This window comes from Tenrec ecaudatus, chromosome 4 (assembly GCF_050624435.1).
Source record: "Tenrec ecaudatus isolate mTenEca1 chromosome 4, mTenEca1.hap1, whole genome shotgun sequence".
In the NCBI taxonomy this organism is placed as follows: Eukaryota; Metazoa; Chordata; class Mammalia; order Afrosoricida; family Tenrecidae; genus Tenrec; species Tenrec ecaudatus.
This window is the reverse complement of record NC_134533.1, coordinates 153,908,138-153,924,309: the sequence shown is the minus strand read 5'-3', so window position 1 is coordinate 153,924,309 and position 16,172 is coordinate 153,908,138. Positions and strand designations below refer to the sequence as shown.

Here is a 16,172-nt window from a genome sequence, read left to right as displayed (position 1 = left end):
CCAAGGTGCAGAGATTATCCTGACTTATCCAGATGGACCAAATGGTTTAATCACAAAGTCCTTAAAAGAGGAGGCAAAGATAAATAAGCTGCCATCTAGCGGCAACAAAGCCCACATGGAAGAAGCACACCAGCCTGTGTGATCATGAGGTGTTGATGGGATCAGGTATCAGGCATCAAAAACCCAGACAAAAAAAATCATATCAATGTTAATGAAGGGGAGTGTGGTGGGGAGACCCAAAGCCCATCTGCACACAATTGGACATGCCCTTACAGCAGGGTCACAAGGAAGAAATGAGCCCGTTGCAGTATAGAACCTATGAAACACAACTCTCCTCTAGTTCTTTAATGCTTCCTCCTCACCCTCCCCTCCACTATCATGACCCCAATTCTACCTTACAAATATGACTAGGCCAGAGCATGTACATGGGTGCAGATAAGAGCTGAAACACAGGGAATCCAGGACAGATAAACCCCTCATGTCATGAGAGTAGCAATACCAGGAGGGGAAGAAGAAGGTAGGAGGAGAAAGGGGGAACAGATCACACTGATCTACATATAAACCCTCCTAGGGACGGACAACAGAAAAGTGGGTGAAGGAAGACATCGGTCAGTAGACAAAAAATAATAATAATTTATAAATTATCGTAAGGGAGGGAGTGTGGGGAAATAAGGTACTGATACCAAGGGCTCAAGTAGAAAGAAAATGTTTTGAAAATGATGATGATGATGATGATGATGATGAGGAGGAGGAGGAGGAGGAGGAGGCGGTGGCGGCTCTGGCGGGGGGGGGGGGGGGGGGGGGGGGGGGGGGGCGCCGGCCTGGCTGTCCAGCAGGTGGTGGGCCTCTACCGGGGTCTGTGCACCGCGCGCAGCTGCGCTGGGCCTGGGACTCATGTCCCCATGCAGCTGCACGTGTTCTCGGTGCGCTGGCAGCGAAGGAGACAGGGTCGCGGCTGAGCTGGACGCCAACCCCATCCAGGACCACTACCTGGACAAGACCCAGCAGCTGCGCAGGTCTGACCCCACTGCCTTTGAGTCTCGCCTGCAGACGCGCAGTGAGTTTCAGAATCAGCCAGTAGGGCACTCCAGGCAAGGTGACAATCAAGTGTGTGGAGCAAAAACCCGACACCTTGGGGAAACAGTCTTTGAGCAGAGGATTCATTGAGGACAAGACCATCGTTCACTCTTTAACACTGAAATGGTGAAAGATAAGACTGCAGAAGAGATCAAACCGGTTTGGCAACAGTATTTCCAGCAAAAGATACAGTCTCTGCAGCTATTCCGGGAGTTCTTCCTCTAATTTGATCTGGAACCGTGCTCAGTCCTGTCCAACATTGCTGTGTGCTCTACCAAGCAGAGAAAGTTGTGAATTCTTAGGACAATGAACTCCACTTCACGGCACTGATAAATATTCAGACCCGAGGGGACGCTGCGGCCAGCCAACTGAGTTTGTATCTCTCCCCTGCACTGGAGGAAGAACTAGGAACAGTGCTGCTGACAGCAGAAATGGACTCCAGTTTCTGAATGTTGCTGAAGTACACTGCATTGCCAACCAAGTTCAGCTCTTCTACGCCACTGACCGCAAAGAAACCTGCGGCTTAGTGGAGACCTTTAACCTCAGACCAAATACATGTCTGTCATCGCTGAATTGGAGCAAAATGAACTTGCAGCAAAACTGAAATGCGCCCAGAACCAGAAGACTTAGAGCTTCTAAGCGTTGGCTCCACTCAGGGTCTGCTTAACCCTGGGTAACCTATAGCCCACCCACTTGAACTACAAAGAACGTAACTTATACTCCTGAGTGGTCCCTAACGAGTCACCCTGTGTGCTTGCTGCAGGAAATGATTGAGAGGTGAGCCCTACTTCTTGCTATTCCGAGCCAAGGAACTCAGACTTTCTGATAAGACTTGCCAGCATATTGGAGACTTCCTTCTAAGAGACTGTAGTCAATGCAAGAGCTAGTGAAGGAGCCACAGGGTGTTTACTTGGCTCGACCTAATGCACCAGTGCGTGTCGTGTGTTGTCCCTTTGGACCTCCCAGCACCTACACGATCAGCTCCTCCACTGTGTGAACTTGTGAGAAAATAATGAGCTGAGAGTCCTGCTCTAGTTAGATGTAAGCTACTAGGTCCTCTTCCCTGCCCTCCTTGGCCATCCAAAGATATAACCTGGATATCCTTAGAGTCTAGAATAACCAGATGTTCCCATCAGGATAAAGATTTCATGAGATGTCCCCAGCTTGGCCTTTAGTGTAGCTGGTGTGAGGTGTCAACAGACTTCAGGTATAATTAGATACACGAGGACCATGCCTGCATGTTATTAAACCGTATCAGGTGGCACTTGCTTCTATAACTTGTCCTCTTAGAAACTGTGTATCTGAACGGGATATATCAATAGTGTAAATATATCAACAGCTTTGTAAGGGGAAGACCAATCCTGCTTTGCATGATTTTATTTAAAGCAATTGCAAGCAGTGCCATTGTTATATAAAATAGTAGGTGGAAGCAAATGTTTCCTGACTGATCATGGGGAAGATATAGCAATAAAATAAAGCCTGGACAAAGGGCATTTATAGAGGTCAAGACAAAGACATGCACATATGCAAATATATATATATATATATATATATGGGGAAATTGATCTATGTGCCTATATTTGTTTAGTATTACGGTGGCAGAAGGACATTGGGCCTCTACTCCAGTATTCCCTCAATGCAAGAATATGTTCTTCTATTAAATTCGCATTCTATGATGCTCACCTTCCCGACACAACCACAAAAGACAAAGCAGGTGAATAAACAAATGTGGTGAAGAAAGCTGATGATGCCCAGCTATCAAAAGATATAGCATCTGGGGTCTTAAACGCTTGAAGATAAACAAGTGGCCATCTAGCTCAGAAGCAAAAAAGCCCACATGGAAGAACACACCAGCCTGTGTGATCACGTTGTTCCGAAGGGATCAGTAATCAGGCATCAAAGAACAAAAAAATCATATCATTGGCTGCACACCTCCATGATACGATCACTGAGGACAAACGGGTGCATAAGCAAATGTGGCAGAGAAAGCTGATGGTACTCGGCTATCAAAAGAGCTAGCATCTGGGGTCTTAAAGGCTTGAAAGTAAATAAGCGGCTATCTAGCTCAGAAGCAACAAAGCCCACATGGAAGAAGCACACCAGCCTGTGTGATCACGAGATGTCAAAGGGATCAGGTATCAGGCATCATCAGAACAAAAACCGCTTACCATAGTGAATAAGGGGAAAGTGCGGAATGGAGACCCAAAGCCCATTTGTCGGCCACTGGAGATCCCCTCACAGAGGGGTCTAAGGGAGGAGATGAGTCAATCAGGGTGCGATGTAGCACCGATGAAGAATACAGCTTTCCTCCAGTTCCTAAGTGCCTCCCCACCAACTATCACAATCCGAATTCTACCTTGTAAGTCTGGCTAGACCAGAGGATGTACACTGGTTCAGATAGGAGTTGGAGGCACAGGGAATCCAGGGCAGATGATACTTTCAGGACCAGGGGTGTGAGTGGCGATACTGGGAGAGTAGAGGGTGAGTGGGTTGGAAAGAGGGAACCGATTACAAGGATCTACATGTGACCTCCTCCCTGGGAGACGGACAACAGAAAAGGGGTGAAGGGAGACGTTGTGCAAGGCAAGATATGACAAAATAATAATTTACAAATTATTAAGGGCTGATGAGGGAGGGGGAGGGGGAGGGAGGGGGAAAAAAGAGGACCTGATGCTTAAGTGGAGAGCAAATGCTTTGGAAATGATGAGGGCAAAGAATGTACAGGTGTGCTTTACACAATTGATGTATGTATGGATTGTGATAAGAGTTGTATGAGCCCCAAATAAAACATTAAAAAAATAAAGCCTGGATTACAATCTTTGTTACACAAAACTGTGAAATTGAAGCCTGTGCTGTCCCAGGTGTCATTCTGTGGGTTGAGCGTGAGACTCAGAGCAGATCCTTGAAATGCTAAGAATGAGAAGGGTCTTCTCCAGAGCTGGAATCTGCATTTGGTCGGTCATTTCACTGTTGTGACTAAAAGCTCAGCAAGAGAAAAGGATGCCGGTTACATCCAGCCTTCTGGACCCAAGCCCCCCGGGCCCATCACATTATTGTCTGCCACTCTTGTTCGGGGTAGCATGCTCCTCCTCAAGGGCACCTCCTGCCTAGGTTCTGGTTGGTGGCACCACATGTGGTGCATGGGATGTAACGTGTTTGCAGTTTGAGTGTGTGTGCTTGTTAAGAGAGGAGTTTTAGAGTCGGGCCTGATCTCCAAGTTCTGCCAGTGGAGTTGGATTTGCCTTTATATTCTGAGCAGTATGTGTTTTGCTGTACCACTGAGTCTGTGTAGAGAAAGACAGTGTTTAGCCTGGAGAAGCTGCTAACCTTTCACAATTTCTGTAGAGGACGAGCTGATTGCTAATGAAAATCCTGGACCTACCTCTGAACATGGCAGTTCGTCTTTTGAGACATTTTGGTCTTTTCAGCCATGCCATCTTCCTTAAATGCCCACTGACCGTCCTAATTCTTTGAGGCCCATTAATCTTTGATAGCAGGTGGGGTTGCTTTTGTGATTTTCCAGTTCTGTTTGCTTTTCCCTCCATCGATAACACCTCCACCAAAGGGTGAGTAAATGATGGGAAAAGAAGTAGTTATTCGTTTCATTATTTGTCCCAGCTTTGTCCTAAATCCCTACATGCCACCAAAAAAAAAGTGTATCTATAGATAATGACCGGAGTACCTTCTGGCTGTTGTTTATATTTGTTTAGAGAGACCTATCTGGCAAAGACCTGAAAACCATAGCTTCAGTGAATTTGCCACCTGATGCCAGCACAGTGTCATGGAAAATAGACAGTCCTTAAAGTTGTGCTTGATACAATGGATGTATGTATGGATTGTGGTAAGAGTTGTACAAGTTTCCATTAAAATGATAAATAAACAAATAAATGAAATCTTGTGTAAATTCAAAAAAGAGAGAGAGAAGAGGCAGAGGGCAGAGGAAAATCTCCCTCAGAAGAGGCGAGGGTGTGTGTGGCAGAAGCAGCGCTCAGAATGCTGAAAGTTCTAAATCTGAAACCCGGTTGCCATTGAGTCAGTTCTGATGTGAGTGCCCCGTCAGGATAGCACAGAACAGCCGAAGGGGTTTCCAAGGCTGTCAATGTTTCCAGAAACAGGCTGCCACATCTTTTGCCACGGAGCGATTTGAGTTTGAACCTGCAATCTTTCCGTTAAGACCCAAGCACTTGACCACTGTGCCAGGGAGGTTCCTAGAGAAGCTGGAGTAGTAGAAGAAACAAATCCTCTTCTCACAACCTCCAGAAGCAGCCCAGCCAATATCCTCCTTGGGGACAGTGAAATGGACGTCAGATTTCTGGGAAATGCCCACCAAGTTACTAAAGCAGACAAGATAATGGTTCCTCTGTGCTACTCTTTTTTACTTAATTTGATTTTTTTATCTTCAATGAGTTTATGGCTGCATTGATTTTGTAATAATATAGGAAAAAATCCTGTAAAAGAAACTTAAGCAATGAAAAATAATAAAGGAAACCAATTTGGGATTTATAAGTATTTTTAATCTTTTATTAGGGGCTAATACAACTCTTATCACAATCCATACATACGTCAACTGTGTAAAGCACATTTGTACATTCATTGCCCTCATCATTCTCAAAACATTTGCTCTCCACCTAAGCCCCTGGCATCAGCTCCTCATTTTCCCCTCCCTCCCTGCTCACCCCTCCCTCATGAACCCTTGATAATTTATAAATGATTATTTTGTCATATCTTGCCCTGTCCAATGTCTCCCTTCACCCACTTTTCTGTTATCCATCCCCCAGGGAGGAGGTCACATGTAGATCTTTGTAGTCGGTTCCCCCTTTCCAATCCACCCTCCCTCTACCCTCCCAGTATCGCCACTCACACCACTGTCCTAAAGGGATCATCTGCCCTGGATTCCCTGTGTTTCCAGTTCCTGTCTGTACCAGTGTACATCTCCTTGTCCAGCCAGATTTGTAGGGTAGAACTGGGATCATGATAATGGGTGGAGAGGAAGCATTTAGGAACTAGAAGGTGTATGTTTCATCGTTGCTACACTGCACCCTGACTGGCTGGTCTCCTCCCTGTGCCCCTTCTGTACGGTGATGTCCAGTTGCCTGCAGATGGGCTTTGGGTCTCTACTCCACACTCCCCGCATTCACAATTATATGATTTTTTTGTTGTTGTTCTTTGATGCCTGATGTCTCATTCCTTCGACACCTTGTGCTCACACAGGCTGCTGTGCTTCTTCTATGTGGGCTTTGTTGCTTCTGAGGTAGATGGCCGCTTGTTTACCTTCAAGCCTTTAAGACCCCAGATGCTATGTCTTTTGATAGCCGGGCACCACCAGCTTTCTTCACCACATATGCTTATGCACCGACTTTATCTTCAGTGATCATGTCAAGACTTAATCTTATAAATAAATTGGAAATGAGCATATCTAATCTCCAGCTCACATTTTTCATAGCTTTGTGTGTACTATACATATATCATAGTAGAATCCCTACTACAAGAATGAGTATTTATAGGCCATAAAGCATGGTTACTCCTGAATGATCATTTAAATGGTCAGAGTCAACAAACTATTTGAAACAACTAGAAAACCAGGAAAAATGCAATAAAATATTGAATTACACAGCTTGGATTTTAGAAGAATGATGATGCGGTGGTTTATAAAACCCTACACATAGCTTTGCATCTACTTAGATTATTTATCCACATCACTATCCCCAAAATATACCAATTAATAACAACCATAATAGAAATAACAATAAAATCTATAACAATAGTGTTGCATATCCACAGTATATTTGTCTCATTCATTAACCTTCTGAAAAATGATGGATGATATTATTACTTTACTATGACTCCTACTTTAGAGAGGAAAAACATGAGGCTCCAAAAAGTTCAGCAGCATTCTCAAGGTCAAAAAGCTTGAACAGACACAGGGGAAGTTGCCGTCGTCTTAGTCCGAGCTACCGTCTGACGCCGCCGCCACCGTCCCGCACTATGCCGTCTGAGAAGACCTTCAAGCAGCGCCGCTCGTTCGAAGAGAGTGGAAGATGTCCGGCTTATCCGAGAACAACATCCTACTAAAATCCCGGTGATAATAGAAAGATACAAGGGTGAGAAGCAGCTTCCTGTGCTGGAGAAGACCAAGTTCCTCGTCCCCGATCACGTCAACATGAGCGAGCTCATCAAAATCATAGGAAGGCGCCTGCAGCTGAACTCCAACCAGGCCTTCTTCCTGCTGGTTAGCGGCCACAGCACGGGGAGCGTGTCCACGCCCATTTCGGAGGTGTGCGAGAGCGAGCGGGATGAAGACGGCTTCCTGCACATGGTCTACTCCTCCCGGGAGACGTTTGGCATGAAGCCGGCTGCCTAAGGCGGACCAAACCATCTCCAGAATTGTCACCCCTTACTAAGGGGCGGGGAAGGAAAGGGATGTTAGCGCCGGTCATCGGTCAGCCCCTCTAAGCACAGGCCCTCAACGCTGCGGTGTCCCGCCCACTGGGAGTTGTAGGTGCTTCCCTCGCGCAGTGCGCGCCCTCAGCTTCAGCAGACTATTCTTATTTAACCCAGATGTTAGGTTTACAAATAAAGTGCTTTGCATTTTAAGTTGCCAATAAAATAAACATTGGAGTTACCCTAAAAAAAAAAAAAAAAGCTTGAACGATTTTCCCACACAGTGACCCATCCACGGTAGGGACCGATATCCTAGTTGCCCAAGAGATCTTGCCAGTAACTTTCCCACTTCCTTGTAAGGGTCAAAATGTGGCCAGAAGTTGCCAACTGCTACCTGTTTAAGGCTTTTTGGAATTTTTAGTGCTAGTCAATTCATTTTTTGCTCAACTTACCAAAAGTGACTTCTAATATGATGTAGCAGAATCAGACTTTGTGCTGACTCAACTGGGCACTAAATTTAACTTTATTTCCTACAATTGTCTTCATCTGACTGCACTGTGCTTTGCCCTCCTTTATGCTGGTGGTCACTGAGGTAGGGTTGGGAAGGTGTTGGACAAGACCACTGGTCTCTGCCTAATAAAGACAATGGCATCTCTTTGCATTTTAAATGTTATCTTAGGCTAAAGATGATGTGTGTTGGATTTAGACTCTTTATTAGTGCAATATTTCTCCTTTTAAGTCTCCTTCTTGCGTTCTGCTTCCCTCGGAGTTCAGGGGCAAGTGTATGCACACTCTTAAGAAGGTGGGAAAGAGTTTTTGGACTATATGCCATGTTCTGGGTCCTTGCTGCCCTTGCCCCAGTTGCTCATTGTTGTGACTGTCATGTAGGCACCCACTGAACAAAACCGTAGCCCTCTAGTCAGCACTCCATTCATAAGGATCCATATCTAGTACTTCCTTCCTTGACTCCAGTCTACCAGTCCTCTTAATTTCCATGTTCCTCCTGTCCCTACGATCCTTCAAGTATTTGTGGTTCTCTAGTATGCCATGCACAACCCCTGGGGAATAGGGACACCATTTTCAGGAAACACCACTTCTGTACGGAGCCTGCCCATGCAATGCACAATGTGAAACAAGGCGCCATACTAATCCCAAGACTTCTTAAAAAGTTTCCATTTCTTCTGTCTCTGAAAACCCTAAAACTCTTGGGATGTTTACACTGCACGATAAAGAAACGGAACACTCAGAAACTCTTGTCTTTGTCATTCTCAGCCCCTCTAGGCCCCAGCACTTTCTACTATTTGTTCCTGCTGAAATAGTTCTCACCACTTGTCTGTCAGTTCGTCATGCTGTGGTGGCTTGTGTGTCACTGTGATGCTGGAAGCTACGTCACTGGGATTTCAAACGCCAACAGAATCCCCCAAAATGAACCGGTTGCAACAAATAAGAGCAGACAATGAAGAAGGATTCAGCTCCCCACTCAAGGATGTTGCCGGAGGATGGACCTGCACAGCCCAGGGCACTGGAATTGAGATTGAGGAAGGGCTGAGTTCTCAGAGTGCAACCAACTATGGTGATTTGAGTCAGGGAAAGCCTATGGGAGTGGAGGCTTGGGATCTTCACTTGCTGATGGGGCGCAACTCAAAGTAACACAAACCAGCTGCAATAAAAAATCTGCTAGTTATCAGAACTTGGAATGTGTGAAGTATGAATCTAGGAAATTTGGAAGTTGTCAAAAAAGAAAGGGAACACACAAAGATCAATATCCTAGAGCAGCGGTTCTCAACCTGTGGGTCTCAACCCCTTTGGTGGTCGAACGGCCCTTTCACAGGCATCGCCTGATTCATGAGAGTAGCAAAATTATAGTTACAAAGTAACAATGAAAATAATTGTATGGTTGGGGGCTCACCACACATGCGGAACTATATTAAAGGGTCGTGGCATCAGGAAGGTTGAGAACCACTGTCCTAGACAGTGAGCTGACATGAACTAGTGTGAACCATTTGAATTGGAAAACTATACAATTGACTGTGCCTGGAATAACACAATGAAACATGGTGTGGCATCCATTGTAAGAAAGGACGCTGCAAAACTCATCACATAGTACACTGCTGTCTGTCATAGGGGTGATAGCTATCCAGCTTCAAGGAAATCCTATTTAAACAACTATTATTCAGATTTATGTACCAACTCAAAAGCTAGTGATGAAGAAATTGAAGAATCTACCAACCACTTATGTCATGAATTGATCAAGCATGCAATCAAGATCCATTGATAATTACCAGTGATCGAAATGCAAAAGTTGAACACAAAGATGAATGAGCAGAAAACATGGTGGTATAAATGAAGCTGGAGATCCCATGATAGAATTTTGCAAAATTTACGACTTGTTCACAGCAAATACCTTTTTCAACAACACAAAAGGCAACTGTACACATAGTATTCCCCAGGTGGAATACACAGAAATCAAACTGACTTATCTATGAGAAAACAAGATAGAGTAGTTAAACATCAGCAGCTAAAACCAGACAGATCGTCAACTGCTCAGAATAAAGCTGAGGAGAATTAAAACAAGCTCACAGGAGCCAAACTATAATCTTGAGTCTATCCCACCTGAATTTTGAGAACATCTGAAGAACAGATTTGAAACATTGAACTCTAGTGACAGAAGACCTGATGAGCTGTGGGAGGACACCCAGAACATCCCTCATGGATGGACTCTGCACCTCTACTGAAGTATTCCCTCAACATGCTTACTCCTTGCCAGACTTTCCTGTTGACAAGACACATGGAGCTACGCTAGTGCCCTGGAGCTGGAGGAGCCACATGGAAACCCATGACAGCGCTGAGATGCTTCTACCGCCATTGGATCCACAAGACTCTCCACCCACTGGCCTTTGATCTTCCTGCATTCAGCATCATTGCATGTGTTTCGTGAGTCTGAAGAGGAATTTATAGATTGATAGCAGACATGTGGGGTAATATCAAACATATGGACTTGATCTGGACTGGGCTAAGATGTTTTCTCAATATTCTATTGCTCTTTCATATAAGTTCTCTCTTACATGCATCAAGTATTTCTATGTTTCTTTAGTCAACCCGGACTGACACATTTAGTAAAACCCAAACTAAGAAATCTTTGTAACAGAACCAGAAAGAGGGTTGTGGGTCACTGGAGGGTCTACATCTTCAGAATGAAAACTGCCTTCTTATTTTATATTGCAGTGTCTCTATTTGAGGAATTGTGGCAAATTACTATCGAATACACAAAACGTTCTTGAACTTTTGAGGTAATTTTTTTTTTAAATGAGAAGGATTGGAAAAACTTTACTACCTGACTTACAGCACACACACGTCCCACTAGTGAGCCGTATGGGTACTGTTTCAGACAATGCAACAAATACATTTAGGGAAGAAATCTCCTTCTTGATGTATCATAAAGTCCCCCTTCATTTTCATAATCAATAGTAAGCCTTTGGGTCCTTTCCCCAATTGTATTTTGCTAATACATTTATTTGTTGATAGAAGAGTCAATGACTAAGACCAAAGAAGAATGGATGCCCTTGAATTACAGTGCTGGTGAGGAATATTGAAAGTACCATGCCTGCCAGAACAAACACATCGCTCTTGGAAGAAGTGCAGCCAGTATGCTCCTTGGAACGAAGATAGTGAGACTTCCTGTCCTATGCGCTGGACTTGTTATCAGGAGAGAACAGTCTACAGAGACAGACATTATGCTTGGTCAGGTAGAGGGTCATGAAAAGAGGAAGACCCTCCACAACAAGGATTGACACCAAGGCTGCAACAATCAGCTCACACATACCAACAATTGTGAGGGTGCGCAGGACCCGGCAGTGCTTTTTCTGTTGAATGCATGGTTGCTGTGAATCAGAACGGACTCAACAGCACCTAGCAACTAACAGAATCAGATGACAATATGAGAGCGAGCCCCCTGCTGTTCCCTGTGAGCATAAACTGTGCACGGAATGTAAACAATGGCTGTACAGGGCCACTCCATCCATAGTCATATTCTTTATGAGAAGCTATCAGACAACTCCGCAGCCACACACACACACACACAAATTATTAAACATCCTCTCTACGGTCTAAATGAGAGACTGCTGCCCTTTACCAATGAGCTTCCTACTTACTTAGTCCTTCTAACTTAGATAAAAATTATGAAGATACATAAGAACAGTTCTACCTTACAAATCCGGCTAGAACAGAACATGTACACTGGTGCAGAATAAGAGCTCTCGACACACAGAATCCAGGACAAATAAACCTCTCAGGACCAGAAATGGTAGTTATGATACCATGAGGCTAGTGGGGAAAGGGGAGGGGGAGGAGGGGGAGAAAGAGGGAACCAATCGCAAGAATCGATGTATAACTACCACTACCCCTGGAGGTGGGGGTGTGGGATGAACAACAGAAACATGGGTGAAGGAAGGCAGCAGGCAGTATTAGATATGAAAATAATAATAATTTATAATTTATCAAGGATTCATGGGGTGGCAGAGGGAGATGAACTATACCAAGGGCTCAAGCAGAAAGAAAATGTTTTTAAAATGATGAGGGTAACGTATGTACAAGTGTGCTTGGTATGATTGATATATGGATTGCTATCAGAGCTGTAAGAGCCCCCAATAAAATGATTTATTTAAAAAATGCATAATCACAGAATTACTCTGTTTCCTGCCAACCACCCAGAACTGGACCCTAATCCCTATATCTTCCCTTGAGTATTCCGCACTCTACCCACATCCTGTAAGAATGTGCAACTTGAGAGGCTCAGAAGGCCACAAAAAAAAAAAAAAAAAAGAATGTGCAACTTCTCAACTTCTCATGGTTCCTTGGAAGTGCTTTCAAATGTACTGGAGGAAAACTAATCAGCTAAATGTATAGTTGCAAGAGACAGAACAAGCCCTACATTCAAGTCTAGTTCTGCTCTCAATTACTCAGTTATTTCTGGTAGGAGACCCCAAGCTCTGCCTCCTTAAACAGTCTTGACTGGCTGGCCCTCTTCCAGACTCAAAAGTCAGAGGCGAAGCTCGCGCGCGCCACCTGGAGGTCTCTGAGCTCCACAACCGCCACCACGGACGCTGACGCTCCCTGCGGCTCCACAGCCCCTGCCCTAACAGGCCAGCTGCTTTGTGAGAGGTAGTCAGCAGACACTCCAGCTGGTCATTAAAGATTCCTCCAAAGCACTGCTGAGCCCATCACCCTTTCAGCGTGGGGTTCCCTCTTCAGATACAGCACGATATGCTCCCCAGAGATCACTGAGGCACACACACTGAACTGGGGTTCCTTCTCCTGTCAACTGTTCTTGGGAGATTTGGAGTGGTGTTTCTGACACTGCCCTCCTTTGGGGATGCTTTCAATCAACCAACGTGGCTAATAACAGTTAACATGGTAAGGGGACGGTCTCAATCTTTGATCCCTCTGCAAATATTACCACCACCATCCCAGAACACGTGAGCACCTCGTCACAAGGGACACTGGCGTGGGCGTGAGTCTGACTGGCTTCAGAGCCCTTGCTCTTTGTCAAAATGGCTGCACTGACCCAATGGCACAGTTCCGAGGGTTAGGAAAGGGGGAGGAATGGGAACCAGGAAGCACAGGGAGGGAGTAGGTGACATGATGGCATTCTGAGTTGGAACAAAATGTGTATGAACTTTCTTTTTTTAAAAAAAAAACAAAACATTTTATTAGGGACTCATACAACTCTGATCACAATCCATACATAGATCATTTGTGTAAAACACATCTGTACATTCTTTGCCCTCATCAATTTCAAAGCATTTGCTCTCCACGTAAGCCCTTTGTATCAGGTCCTCGAACTTTCTTTCTCTGACAGTTTGGTCTACAGCGTGTGTCTCCTCCCCTGATTAAAACATTGGGTCCTAACAACCAGGACTGGCTTTTCCACCTCCTTTACCTTCCTCTTAGAAGCTGAGGGAATACCAAAATTTTAAAAGTATCTGCTAAGTTTTAAGTACCTAGAACATCTTAAAAACACAGAAATAGTAACTCCAAGAACAAACATTCATTTATTGTTAAGGAAACTGAGGCTTGGAAATGTTAGCCATTTACTCAAGCTCACATGGATCGAGAAAGGCACAGCTGACTCCACTGTACTCTCCCATGCGAGCCTAAAGGAGCCCTGGAGGCATAATCAACTATGAGGTGGGCTGCTCACGGCAAGTCAGCGCTTTGAACCCACCAACCGCTCTAGGTCAGAAAGAGGAGGCTTCCTACCCCCAGAAAGATTGACATTGCTTATTTATAGGCCCCCTTTTGTCCCCTTCTTTTTTTTCTATGTCTTCCTATATAAGATAGCATGATAAACAATCCCAAGAAAAAAACAATGGGACCAATGGTTTAGGGAGGACAGGGGAGAGGGGGAGGTGGGGGAAAGGGGAGAATCAACAAACCCAGGGACAAGGGAACAACAAGTGATCTCAAGTCAATGGCAAGTGGGGGGTGTAGAACTCCTGGTGGGGTTTGAACAAGTGCTGCGTAGCCAAGAGGAATTACTGAGAGCCAAATGAAAGCCAAACCTGATGGTGGGAAAGTGAAAGGAAATTGAGGAAAGACAAAATACATTTTGTCTAGGAGGCAAAAGACATTTATAGAGGTATACATATAGGCATGTACATGTGTAAATATATTAATATATAATGACAGGGATATAGGTCTATGTATATATTTCTATATGTTAAATATTAAGGTAGCAGATGGACATTGGGCCTCTCTACTGAAGTCCTCCCTCAACACAAGAACACTTTGTTCTAACAATCTAGCATTCTGTGATAATAGCCTTCCCGACACAATCACTGAAGATAAAATGGGTGCATAAGTAAATGTGGTGAAGAAAGCTGATGGTGGCCAGTTATCAAAAGATATAGCGTCTGGGGTCTTAAAGGCTTGAAGTTCAACAAGCAACCATCTAGCAGGGAAGTAACAAAGCCCACATGGAAGAAGCACAGCAGCCTGTGTGATCACGAGGTGTCAGTGGGATCTGGTATCTGGCATCATATCAATGCAAACAAGTGGGTTTGGAGTGGAGACCGAAAGCCCATCTGTAGACAAGTGGACATCCCCTCACAGAAGGGTCACAAGGAAGGGACACGCCAGCCAGGATGCAGTGTAGCACCAACAAAACACACAACATCCCTCTAGTTCTTTAATGCTTACTACCCACACAATCATAACCCAGGTCTACCTCCAAATCTGGCTAGACTAGAGCATGTTCACTGGTACAGATAAGAACTCTCAACACATGGAATCCAGGACAAAAAAACCCTCAGGAACAATAATGGGAAGGGGGAAGTTTGGGGGGAAAGGGGAGAAAGAAGAAACCAATCACAATGATTGACATATAACACCCCCCTCCCAAGGGGGTCAAACAAGAGAAACATGTGTAAAATATAATAATAAACATAATTTATAAATTATCAAGGGTTCACGAGGATGGGAGAGGGAGGGGGGAAAAGAGGAGCTGATACCAAGGGCTCAAGTAGAAAGAAAATGTTTTGGAAATGATGATGGCAACAGATGTATACATATGCTTGATACAGTTGATGTATGTATTGTTATAAGAGCTGTAGGAGCCCCCAATAAAATTATTTATTTTAAAAAGATTAACAGTTTTGTCACTAAGTCCACAAGGATGAAGCACACCAGCCTGTGTGATCCAATGATGATAAATAATCAAACCCACACCAGAAGGAGGGAATGGTAGTAGAGTTTAAATTAGGAGCACCCAAATTGCAAAAGGCTAAGGATGACAGTGACAGCCCAAAATCCATTAAGCCTCTGGTGAACCTCCTGTGTGGTCGTTACATAATCTGGTCAATTTGAGGCTTAAGGGTGAAAGGATGGAGTGTAGCCTGTCAATCAGGTGTCAGCTTGATGATCTCCTTTGGAAGAACTAAGGAAGATAAATAGCTTGCTGGAGGCAGGACACTCACTCCCTGGGAGACAAGCTTGCTGACAAGACACACATGGAGCTATACTAGAGCCCTGGAGCTGAAGGAGCCACCCTGCCAGCGCTGAGATGCCTCTGCTGCCACTGGATCCACAAGGCTTTTTGTGTGTTTTGTTTTGAGATGCTACGCTACGTCTCTCCAGAAGTGCACTAGGAAGCCAGTGATGTTTACTAAAATGTCATGGTTCCGCTCAGTACTTAAGGGAGAACGTACTTCAGAGTCGTAAATGCCTGGTGGACCAGTCTGAATCCACCAACTGCTTGCAGGAAAAAGATGTGGCCATCTACGCCCATGAAGGCGGCAAACCCTCTGGGGCAGTTCTCCTGTCCTGCAGGGTCCCTGTGGGTGCGGACAGAGTCCACAGCAGAGCGTGGGGGGCCCAGGGCAGCAGCTCCCTCCTGAGCACCTGGGAGAGCCATTGAACACACTGAGGGGAGGGGAGGCTGGCAACAGGATTCCCAGAAAGTCTTCATCTCCTAGAATTAGGATCAGACATACAGGATCTCCACACACAAAGAAGAGGATCTCACACGGGGAGTGTTGGAGCCGCTTCTCCAGAAGATATGCTCCGCAACGGAATGAAGGACCCGAAAGGCATGAACGAACCGGAAACTGTTTTAAATCACTCCGTTACTCTTCAACTGGGAACATGAAAGGGAAGCATAAGCTTTTTTTTTTTTTTGCAGGGATGGCATAAACTGATTCAAAAAACTTTTTTTTATG

At 44.8% G+C, this 16,172-nt stretch overlaps 2 pseudogenes; both read left to right on the top strand.

Annotated features, from left to right (window-relative positions):
- The first annotated feature begins 1,200 nt into the window (after window positions 1-1,200).
- LOC142447177 (ATP synthase mitochondrial F1 complex assembly factor 1 pseudogene) lies at window positions 1,201-1,707 on the top strand (annotated as a pseudogene).
- Window positions 1,708-7,000: 5,293 nt separating this feature from the next.
- Window positions 7,001-7,438, top strand: LOC142447176 (microtubule-associated protein 1 light chain 3 beta pseudogene; annotated as a pseudogene).
- The last annotated feature ends 8,734 nt before the right edge of the window (window positions 7,439-16,172 follow it).